This window comes from Amphiura filiformis, chromosome 5 (assembly GCF_039555335.1).
Source record: "Amphiura filiformis chromosome 5, Afil_fr2py, whole genome shotgun sequence".
Classification (NCBI taxonomy): domain Eukaryota; kingdom Metazoa; phylum Echinodermata; class Ophiuroidea; order Amphilepidida; family Amphiuridae; genus Amphiura; species Amphiura filiformis.
Window position 1 is genome coordinate 20286968 of NC_092632.1, and position 11244 is coordinate 20298211.

The 11244-nt window shown below is 35.3% G+C and overlaps 1 non-coding gene across 1 annotated transcript; it reads left to right on the top strand.

Annotated features, from left to right (window-relative positions):
- The first annotated feature begins 8866 nt into the window (after nt 1–8866).
- On the top strand, nt 8867–8940 carry Trnat-agu (transfer RNA threonine (anticodon AGU)). The gene has a single exon. It is a non-coding gene; the product is annotated as a tRNA-Thr (tRNA).
- The last annotated feature ends 2304 nt before the right edge of the window (nt 8941–11244 follow it).

Below are 11244 nucleotides of genomic sequence, written 5' to 3' on the forward strand. Positions count from 1 at the left end.
GGACATTTTGTTGTAGTAATTACGCAGTTCCTGCAGAACTGAAATAACATGCATGTATTGTATACTACTATCTCAAATCCGATACTAAAAACAAATACAAAAGTAGAACCCTAAATTAGTTTTGGGAGACAGTAGTATATGTCAATACAATTGAATATCTGTTCATACCCTTGGAATAAGTGCATTTCAACTTCAGCGGTGGATTCCTGCACCAGGGTTCCTGCAGAAGAAATGGACAGACCTCTGGATAGGCATTCACTATTATACAATCAGGGAAATGCATTCCACTAGGGCTACTGTACTGGCACTTCCCTGGTACAATTTTGCACCTCTTCCACCCCTCTATAATTACATACACAGAAATTATCTACCTCTTGGGCCCAACTTTTTCATCCAGAGTTATCAAACTTATCCACCTACACTGTGGCAACAAATTATTAGACTTTACATGTAAATTACATTTAAAAATTATGGTCAATAGGTTAGGAAATAGTGCATAAAAAATTATGATTTTGGTTCAGTGAACCTGCAAAAAGTCCAGTTTCGATGGGCATTGAGTATGTTGAGTGGGCATATGAAAACACATCTGTTCTGGCCCCTGTCCAATCAAATGAAACAAACAACAAACAAGCACAACATCAAACAACCAACAACTTGGGAAAGTTCAGTTGTTTTGTGTAGTTGTTTGTTTTTCTATACTATGTTGAACATTTTCATGCATTTTAATATACTAAACTTGGCTTAGTTCCTTCAGATAGTCAGCATGTGCAGAGGCAGCGATGCGCTTGTGGATGGTGGGAGGCCCATAACCAGGATTTATTTGTTGGGGGTTGATCAAAATGGACTGGAGGGGCAGACTTTGAAAAAGTGGACTTTTTTTAATGCACACTTTTTGGATCAAAAACACATAAAAAAAACTCCTATTTTAACGGGACTTTTTGGGTCAAAAATAATTTAGGGGCATCCACCCCCCTCGCCCCTCCTGGTTATGGGCCTAGGTAGTGGCTATTACAGCTCTTACTAAAGCTAACCGATATTCACCTCTGATGACCAAGGTTTTAAATAAAGAGTGAAAGTATGGCACGCCACAGGCTGCATATTGCATCGAGTCTCAAAGAACACATCGAGTTTAAACAAAACGCATCGAGTTTAAACAAAACGCATCGAGTTTAAACAAAACGCATCGAGTTTAAAAAAACACGCATCGAGTTTAAAAAACACACATCGAGTTTTAAAAACGTACATCGAGTTTAAAAAACGTACATCGAGTTTTGAAAACACATGTCGAGTTTAAAAAACACGTCCAGTTTAAAAAAATTTAAAAAAAACACGTCGAGTTTTGAGGAAAAAGAAATCGCATCGAGAAGCGCCACCTAGAGTTTCTGCTAGACTACGGGCTAATAGAGGGGATCATAGGGGAAATAGTCTTGACATTGTTCTATAATCATGATAATGGTCAACTGACATGTTTGGTGTTATTACAGGCTGTAGTGACATTTCGGAATTCGGGGAAACATTAAAATTGCAACAGTCAGTGGCTCAGTCAACATGTCAACGATGCGATATGATGCCGGTTTACAGGGATCATAGACTCAACACAGAACACAGAGTCTGTGCAGGGATATGGTCACTTGTATATTGGTGTATTATTACGGTCAAGGCCGTAGACGTGTCAGTAGGTGGGTGTTGTGGCCACATTGAATGTTGAAGTATACCCGGAAGTATAATTAAAAGAATCTAGTACATGTATTCCTCTTTTAAATAGTATTTCCACAAATGGATGATAATATAAATAGTGCATGAAGATAATTGCTATTTTTAGTTATAATTTTACGAATGGTCCCTTAAATAGATCACTTTTTTTCTTCAGTATACCACCGGGATACAAGATTAGGCCACAGGCATATGCTAAACATACCCGGGGGTGTACACCATCCGAAAAGCACCCTAAACACGGATTTAACCCTTGGCTAAAACGATACCCTAAACAGGTAACACACGCCTTTTTTCACACCCTAAACAGGGACTGTATTCCTTGCATCAAATTTCATACCCTAAATTTAATTTTCACGTATTAGCAATTGCAAATTTGCTACCCTTTTTCCCAATTTTTGATGTTTTTGACACCCTAAACAAGATACGCGCGTATCGTGCCTACCCACAAAAAACTACCCTTTTAACACGTTTTTATTATCTCGGATGGTGTACAGGCCACAATGGGAGTGACACCCCCGGGTAAACATATAAGAAAGACCCCCCCTAAAATCCCATCGGTAGTGTCACCTGGAGGGCATGCACTCAACTTCAGAAGTGATATACCGGCATTGCGAAGTAGGGGCCCATACAAAACATTATAAAAAAAAAGGGGGGGAGGGGTGTCATGGGTACAAACAAAATGAAAATGGGGGTCATTGCATTGGGTATAATATTCAATAGGATTCATCAGGTAGAACATTTTGAAAAAATGGAGCAAAATTCTATTTTTTATTCCAAATTTCCAGTAAATACAAAGACGTGTTTGATAGAAAAGCCCCTACCCATGTACCCCCAGGTCTCATGATAATGAGAACTCTGAGTCTCCGGTATCGGTATAGTCTCATGGTAAAAGTTGGTAATAAAAATTCCCTTTAAAAGGAAAGCCAGCCTCAATGTAGAAGAGGTCTTGTAATTAGTTTTGGTCAATGTGAAAGGCATTTTAGGATCACGCTTACATCTACATGACAGTCCACCAAACCATCAACGATGAGAACATGCACACTGAAACAGCAGAAAACATTAATTCCTAATCTCATGTCAACTCTTTTTAATTCATTACATGTACTCCAAATTGTTCTGGTCTGTTTGTTTTGTTGTTGTTGTTGTTGTTGTTGTCGTTGGGTTTGTTTGTCTTTTCAGCTTTTTACCCACGATATCTCAATTTCCAATTTTGTAATACCAGAACTTACGAACTCAATATCTTCGCTTAGGAATGTCCGATTTCACTGCTTTCGATATATACACTGCCGGTTTGAGTTAACTTACATGTACATTTTATTTTAAAATAACTTAATTAATTCGCAATGTATAGTTTAAGCCTACTATATTATAATAGATAGTGGCCAGCACATTTATAAAGGACTGGTTACTCACTACAATCTTCACTCTTAAACTGTGTTTTTCTGAATGTGCTGATCATGTTGATTGCTAGTCGGAAACTCCTCATGAAGCTATGGACATGGCATCTTACATACTCCATTTTATAACAGTCTGCCTAGTGCCTTGTGTGTTTTCTCTTCAATCATTTTGTTGAATGTAATTTTATGAATCAAATAGTTATGTGTCATTTTATTTATAATAAAAAGTTATTAAATTAATAAAGTAAGACAATTTATTTATCTATAAGTGCATGTCAAATGGGGTACATTGTTCAATACTATATGCATAAATTATGCCCATATTATAGCTAGGCCCTAAAAACTTTATTTTGCATCGGATTTTTCCCGTTGAAAAGACAAAACTGATGTTTATGATAGCAACCATTTCATCAATAACATTTTGAGTCATTTTTATCCATAAAACGACACAGGATATGATAGATAACTACTTTCACATCAATATGGTCCATATGATCACAGATTGTTGAGAATCTGTGATATGATCCGGGATATGATGAAGATTTTGATTCTATAGATCTGTTATCAACATGATATCACGCTGTTCAGTGGTCAAGGAGTAAGGACCCCCGGTCAAGGACACTGATATGACATCATAGGTGATGTCAGATTTTCTTCTGCTGACCATATGATGCTATATATATTAACTATTATTGTTACATTTAGGCCTTTAAACTTTTAAAGTCATAATTAATTAGTTCAAACATAACTTTGGTAATACTCACTGTTTTACGCTTCGTTGAAACGGCAAAACATACTTACTTTTCCTAACAAATCGAATTAAAATATTTTTTAAAAATTTAACCACAAAAGTAAAAAAAATCATTCCAATACCACTAAAATATAATCTCTTGAGTAAACTGACCCCAAACCTGAAACAGGTACCAGCCCCGAATGGGCTGGCGAAAAGACCTTATTTTTATAGGGCTGTTTCAAGATAATGTTTCATATTGTTTGTATAAAGAAGCACCCCCTATATACAAATATATATCACAGTATGTTAGAAAGACCCCTGCCTATCCCCGGTAGTCTCAGTTATTGATAATGAAAGTCTCATGTTATTGTCTGATTTTGTTTGTAGAATGAAGCCCCATAACCCCAAGATATATAATGGTCTAACAGAAACTCTAGATTTGCATAGACTCTCTTCTAGAGTCTATGATCCCTGTAAACCATCATATCGCATCGTTGCAGTGATATGAACCCGTACACATGTTGAGCCACTGACTGTTGCAATTAAAATGTTTCCCGAAATGTCTCTGTAGCCTGTGTCAGTTGACCATTTATATACAGTAAGCAAAAGAATTAAGGTAGCAGTTGTGTTCACCCCTGTGTATCCTAAATAAAGACAAATGTGTTAAAATAAAAACATGCAGCCGATGCCTGTACTCTTTAGGTCTGATTTAAGACCTTATTTGTTGAAATTGGTTGAGAATGAAAGAAACGGTGATCCAAAACCTAATGAAGATACGAAATAAAAAGTTGCATTTTTGTGTTCTAATCAATGAAAGCACGATGCTAGTTTTTCTTGCTAATCAATGAAAGCACGGCGCTGGTTCTCTTGTTCGCGAACGCTTTGTGTACAAATCAATAGGACATGCAATGTGGCAAACTGCAACTTTTATATTTGCATCTTCCTTGGGTTTTTGGATCGTCGTGTCTTTATTTCTTGAACAATTTCAACGAATGAGGTCTTAAATTGAAAGCTAAAAGATGCAGCTATTGGCTGTTGGTTCCAATTATGACACATCTGCCTTTGTTTAGGATATACAGGGGGTGAACGTAACTGGTACCTTAATTATTTGGCTTACTGTAGAACAAATGTCTTTTTTTTATCAATCAATATTATAGAACAATGTCAAGAATATTCTTCTAGTCGAGGTTGACAAACAGAAGGCCTTAACTCACAAGTTAAGGCCTTCTGTTTGTCAACCCTCGTAGTATGATCCACACTATTAGCTTGTGGTCTAGCAGAAACTCTAGGTGGCGCTTCTCTACGTGTTTTTTTTTCTTCCGATAACTCGATGCATTTTTTTTTAACTCGAAGTGTTTTATAAACTCGATGTGCGTTTTTTAAACTCGACGTGTATTTTTCAAAACTCAATGCGGTTTTTTTAAACTCGGTGTGTTCTTTTTAAACTCGATACGTGTTTTTAAAACTCGATGTGTTTTTTAGAACTCGATGCAATATGCAGGCTCTGGCGTGCCATATGAAAGGCCTAAAATCTACCTGCACTGGCAACGCTATTGGAAAGGGTGGTGATGGAGGCATTCCTGCATGTGTTTGTAATGTGAGTAGCTTGAGGTATATGTGTGTGTCTTTTATGGTGACTTGTGGATTTTGGGTCCATGTCTTATAAGCTTGTAGCACCGTGCCACACCGAGACCATGGACGTCCTTGATGCTACATACTTCAGAAACAATTTAGCATGTATCCCCCCCCTCCTTATGAGTCTAATATCATGTCCACAGGAGTGTGGCGATTAATTATCAGATCTGTGTATAAAAGTGTGAATGTGAAATCTCAATAATTTCATGTTCTCGGTTACCTGTGTAAATTCTAGGTTGTGGATCAATACGTGTATGGGTACGGGTGTGCAGTTGAAACTGCACGTTTCAAATCAGGCATTCAAAATTGCATTCATATAATGAAAGAGAAAACAAAATTTATTCAAAACATGCAGGGATGTTTAAAATGACTGACCAACTGCTATGTCGATCCATCTTCAGGCTTCAAAGCAGAGTAAGTGATGAAGGAAGCTTCAAAGATGAGGTAAGCTTAAAAGATTGGTGTCTTTTACCTGAGGGAGTTTTATGCCCTGGTCAAGTCAACAACAGCTATGTTGACACCTGACAGTTGTGTGGATGGAGTGAGTCTCCTCACCAGCTAATACTGACTCCATACAGTGGAACATTCACTGAAAAATGAGCTAAAAATAATTATATGCATATAGAGGTTGTCAGTGACAGTATCACCCGGTCCCAAGACTCCGTGCATCCGCTGGTATTCATGCTTGTCGGTGAACTTTAAAACACCCCTTTTGCATCTCATTTCGCTGAAGTTTTTAGGGAAAATCACCCCTTTTTGAGCGATTTCTCAATTATTTGCCCTTCGAAAATACCCTATCTTCGCTATTCACGAACGATATTTCTAATATGCCCTTTTCTGGCAACAACACGTAGGCTGCTCGATGAAAATACCCTTTTTTTTCAATTTCGCGAACACGTGGTTTGAAAAAACACCCCTTTTTTGTGTGTTTCGCGAATCGCGTTTCTTCATCTGAAAACACCCCTTATTTCGCGAAATTTTTGACGAGCATGAATACCCGCGGATGCACGGAGTGCGGGGACCGGGCAGTATCATTAGCCATCTTGTGGGTAAATCAATATAATTTAAACCTTCAAGTATGAAAGAAATCATTTGATAAGGCTAATGAAATGAAATGATTAGTTTCCCCATCAAATTTTTTTCAGTGAAATATGAGGTCATGATTTCATTATTCATTAAAATTTCATTATTGTCAAAACTTGCATTTACTAGTATATGGCTATTACCTATATTGTTGATGAAAGACCATCTCAAAACAGGTATTAATGTTTAGATCATCATTACAGACATTTTGCAACATATTGAGAAAAGATTTGAATTTGTTTTGCAATTTTTGTAATCACTAGAAACATGACGAGGTAATCCTTAAATTTCCATTATTTACCACATCCTCTACCCCTACTACAAAGAAAAATTGCTGATTATGATCAGCGGGGGATGTCAGACATTTTGAGAGTTTCAATTTTGATTATTTCCATCTCAATTTTCAGATAATTTACTTTTTTATGAAAATAATGAAAGTTTTGGTCAAATTGAAAAGGTAATGCAGGCAGGTGACGGGATACTAAGAATCAACTTTAAGAGATCCCACCACTAAATCGGGTCCAACCCTATCTGACTGAAGAAATAACAACCAGTGTTTTTATTCGCTGACCATACCAGGTGCATTTTAATGGAAAAAGTTTGAAATGAAGGCTGATGTGCCCATTTTTTGGTGATAGTTGTGCTCTGTGGATGTTTTTCTTATCATCCAAGCATAAAATAATAAAAAATATTACACTTCTGACATTTTAGGAAGGTTTTTTAGTACCATGCACCAAATGACGTCACATCATAGAGGTGTTGAGATGTTGGCTTTGGTATGGTTTACATCATGTTCAAGGCACCACTGCGAAAAATCGAGCCGCTCAACTACCAAAAAAATGCTGGTTCTAGGGTAGAATATATCATAAACTTTTGGAAAAATGGTGTTTTGAATGAACGATGACGTACAATGAGAAAATGATGATTTCTTGGGTACCTTTTAATCAGATTGCACAATGTGCAATGCACATGGTTTTAGTGATTTTTTTTCTGTTTGTGGGTAAGTTTTCTGCTAAATTGACATTACAGGGGGGCTGTGGGATTTGGAAAGTGTCGTCCAAAATGGCTTATAAACTGAATTGTAGAAAATTTAAGCTTACTTGAAAAATTCATATACTGGAACTTGATCATGCTAAAGTACTTGCAATTAATATTAATCAGCTAATCAAGAACATTCTTCTTGCACAAGAAAGGCCTATAAACTGACAAATTTGGGTTTTGTCTAGGCCGTATAACCAACTCTGAGATATGGCTAAGTTTTGCTAGGCCTATTAGGATGCAGTAATCTGCCTGATTTCATTTTGTTTTTGTTCAGGTGTGTGATCACTATGGCATCATGGACCCTCAAGCATTTTTGACTATTTACAAGTAAGATTAATCAAGAAAAACTCAAACAAGAAGAGCTTTTAAAAAGGGATGTTGGGGTTCAGGCTGCACTTGTACATGGCGTTGCCTACTTAACAATAGATCTGGATATATTAACATTATTTTGTTTCAACTTTATGTGTCATGTGACTCAATTAAAAACATCTGAAATGTTGAGAAGCAAAAAATTAGCCCTTGTCTGATTATTATATCTTAATGCTGCTATCTTCAGTAGATAGCACATAGATAGCCATGCACATGATGCATTAATTTGAGTCAGCATCATACTTAAACTGGAATTATTTCACTTTCAATGGTCAAGATATGTTCAGAAAGGTTGAAGATCATGTAAACTGATCTTCTTAATAAAATATTTGCTTCCTTAAGAGATCACACCACTAAATCGGGTCCAACCCTATCTGACTGAAGAAATAACAACCAGTGTTTTTATTCGCTGACCATACCAGGTGCACTTTAATGGAAAAAAAGTTTGAAATGAAGGCTGATGTGCCCATTTTTTGGTGATAGTTGTGCTCTGTGGATGTTTTTCTTATCATCCAGGCATAAAATAATATAAAAAATATTACGCTTCTGACATTTTAGGAAGGTTTTTTAGTTCCATGCACCAAATGATGTCACATCATAGAGGCATTGAGATGTTGGCTTTGGTATGGTTTACATCATGTTCAAGGCACCACTGCGAAAAATCGAGCCGCTCAACTACCAAAAAAATTGCTGGTTCTAGGGTAGAATATATCATAAACTTTTGGAAAAATGGTGTTTTGAATGAACGATGACGTTATAACCATGAGAAAGTGGTGTGATTCCTTCATTAGCCAAATATACAGTTTTGCACCCTTGACAATGGGTAGGAATGCGACGAACATCATTCGAACCTAATACCTATAGATTTATATCTTCCGCTCTTCCCCTACATGCCTCTATAGCTCAATTGGTTAGAGCGTCATGCTAGTAATATGAAGGTCGCTGGTTCGAATCCGGCCGGATGCACTGGTTTTTTTCAACGTTTATGTGCATTGGCCTGCTCTGGGGAAAGATTAAAATTTTTTCATCCTATTAACCCAGAGAACTAAGTTTAATAATTTTCAAAAAACATTGGTGTTCTAATGTTGTCAGCTCAAATGTAAATTGACTCCTTGAAATCATTATATAATGTCTCAAAGGTGTGCTGAATTGTTTGAACTTATTAAAGTTTCATATTCACTTTTCCACTTGAAATTGTCATACCATAGGCCTACCATATGATATTGTTTTCAAATTTCTTAAGAAAATTTTATTTTGTATACATCTATTTGTTGCACTAAATTGATTTTTTTGGAATCGTAGATGTGTGGGAGTTTTCTGAATAGTGTGAACCTTTTAAATTCATATCTCATATTATCAAACAAGGTCAGTTTTGAACATAATCACTTTTCATTTTTTTTACCTATTTCCTGTTTGACACTATAGAAGTAACAACACCAAATTCATTAAAATTATGAAACCCAGCAACTTAAAATAAAAAAATATGAGATCATAAAGTATTAGGCTAAGGCCTAATCAAATGTGTTTTTTAAACATAAATAATAATAAACAAGCATCCACACCTTATAACAGTTTTACGGCAAAACTATGGTGCTTTACAGTGTGTTGGCCTGCGCCGAACATCAAAATTTGACATTGTGCTATATTTTTTAAACATTGCACGCTGAGGCATTCAATATTTGTATACTCGTGAAAGAATGACAAAACATTTTTGAATGTATTTGAAGCACTGACTTATTACTATGATCAAGTATACATGAGTTATCTGTTGTGTTATATCAAAGTGGAGTTAAACCAAAAGTGAATTTTTTTGTATTTCACTTTTTGCAGCACTGAACATTCAAATAATAATGTATTATCAGATACTGTACATGTATTTCCAATTAATTATACTTTTTTCAGCATACTGCATGGTATGTGATTTCACAAATTTTATGTAGCCCAGAATTTATTGAATCAGAAATTTAAATATGCACACATTAAAGTAATGATTATACACGCAGTATACACTGCAAAAACAAGTGTTTATATTTAAACACCATATTGTGTTTATCAGAGCAACACTTAATAAACACATAATTCATGTTAATGGTCTAACACTAATGTTCATAAATTAACACTTGGTGTTATATTACAAACACTAATGTTTGTAATATAACACCAAGTGTTAATTTATGAACATTAGTGTTAGAAAAATTAACATTAGTGTTAGACCATTAACAAGAATTATGTTTATTAAGTGTTGCTCTGATAAACACAATATGGTGTTTAAATATAAACACTTGTTTTTGCAGTGTATACTGCGTGTATAATCATTACTTTAATGTGTGCATATTTCCAATTAATTATACTTTTTTCAGCATACTGCATGGTATGTGATTTCACAAATTTTATGTAGCCCAGAATTTATTGAATCAGAAATTTAAATATGCACACATTAAAGTAATGATTATACATGAGTATACACTGCAAAAACAAGTGTTTATATTTAAACACCATATTGTGTTTATCAGAGCAACACTTAATAAACACATAATTCCTGTTTATGGTCTAACACTAATGTTCATAATTTAACACTTGGTGTTATATTACAAACACTAATGTTTGTAATATAACACCAAGTGTTAATTTATGAACATTAGTGTTAGAAAAATTAACATTAGTGTTAGACCATTAACAAGAATTATGTTTATTAAGTGTTGCTCTGATAAACACAATATGGTGTTTAAATATAAACACTTGTTTTTGCAGTGTAGTTACATGAGCCAATCACGAAATTAAGTACCTGCCACATTAATAATTCTACAGTACTACTGCTTATATGAAAGCCATAAGATATGATTTCTATTTATAAAATTCTGTTTTAGTGATTTTTAGACTACCATAAAAACTTGATAGTTAGCATGTGCTTACTATTGAGCACTTATAAAACATGCAAACATGAAGAGCCCATCCACAAAAGTGTAACGGGTTTTGAGCAAATCACCAATACACATAGTTATATACGAACAAGTAAACCTGCAAATGCGTGTCTCATCCCATTAGCTCAGTTGGTAAAGCGGCAGACTTTGGTACAATTTCATGTTTTCAAACACGCTCAATAGTGCTTATCAAGTTTTTACGGTAAAATTGGGTAAAATGAATGAAACAACACTCTCTTCATGTTAAACTGTGGAGCTTCTATAGGTTATTTATTGTCTTGTTTTGTTACTGTAATATTAATAAAATGCAAAATTTAGGCTCTCTTTTCCTACAAACCTATTAGGTAAA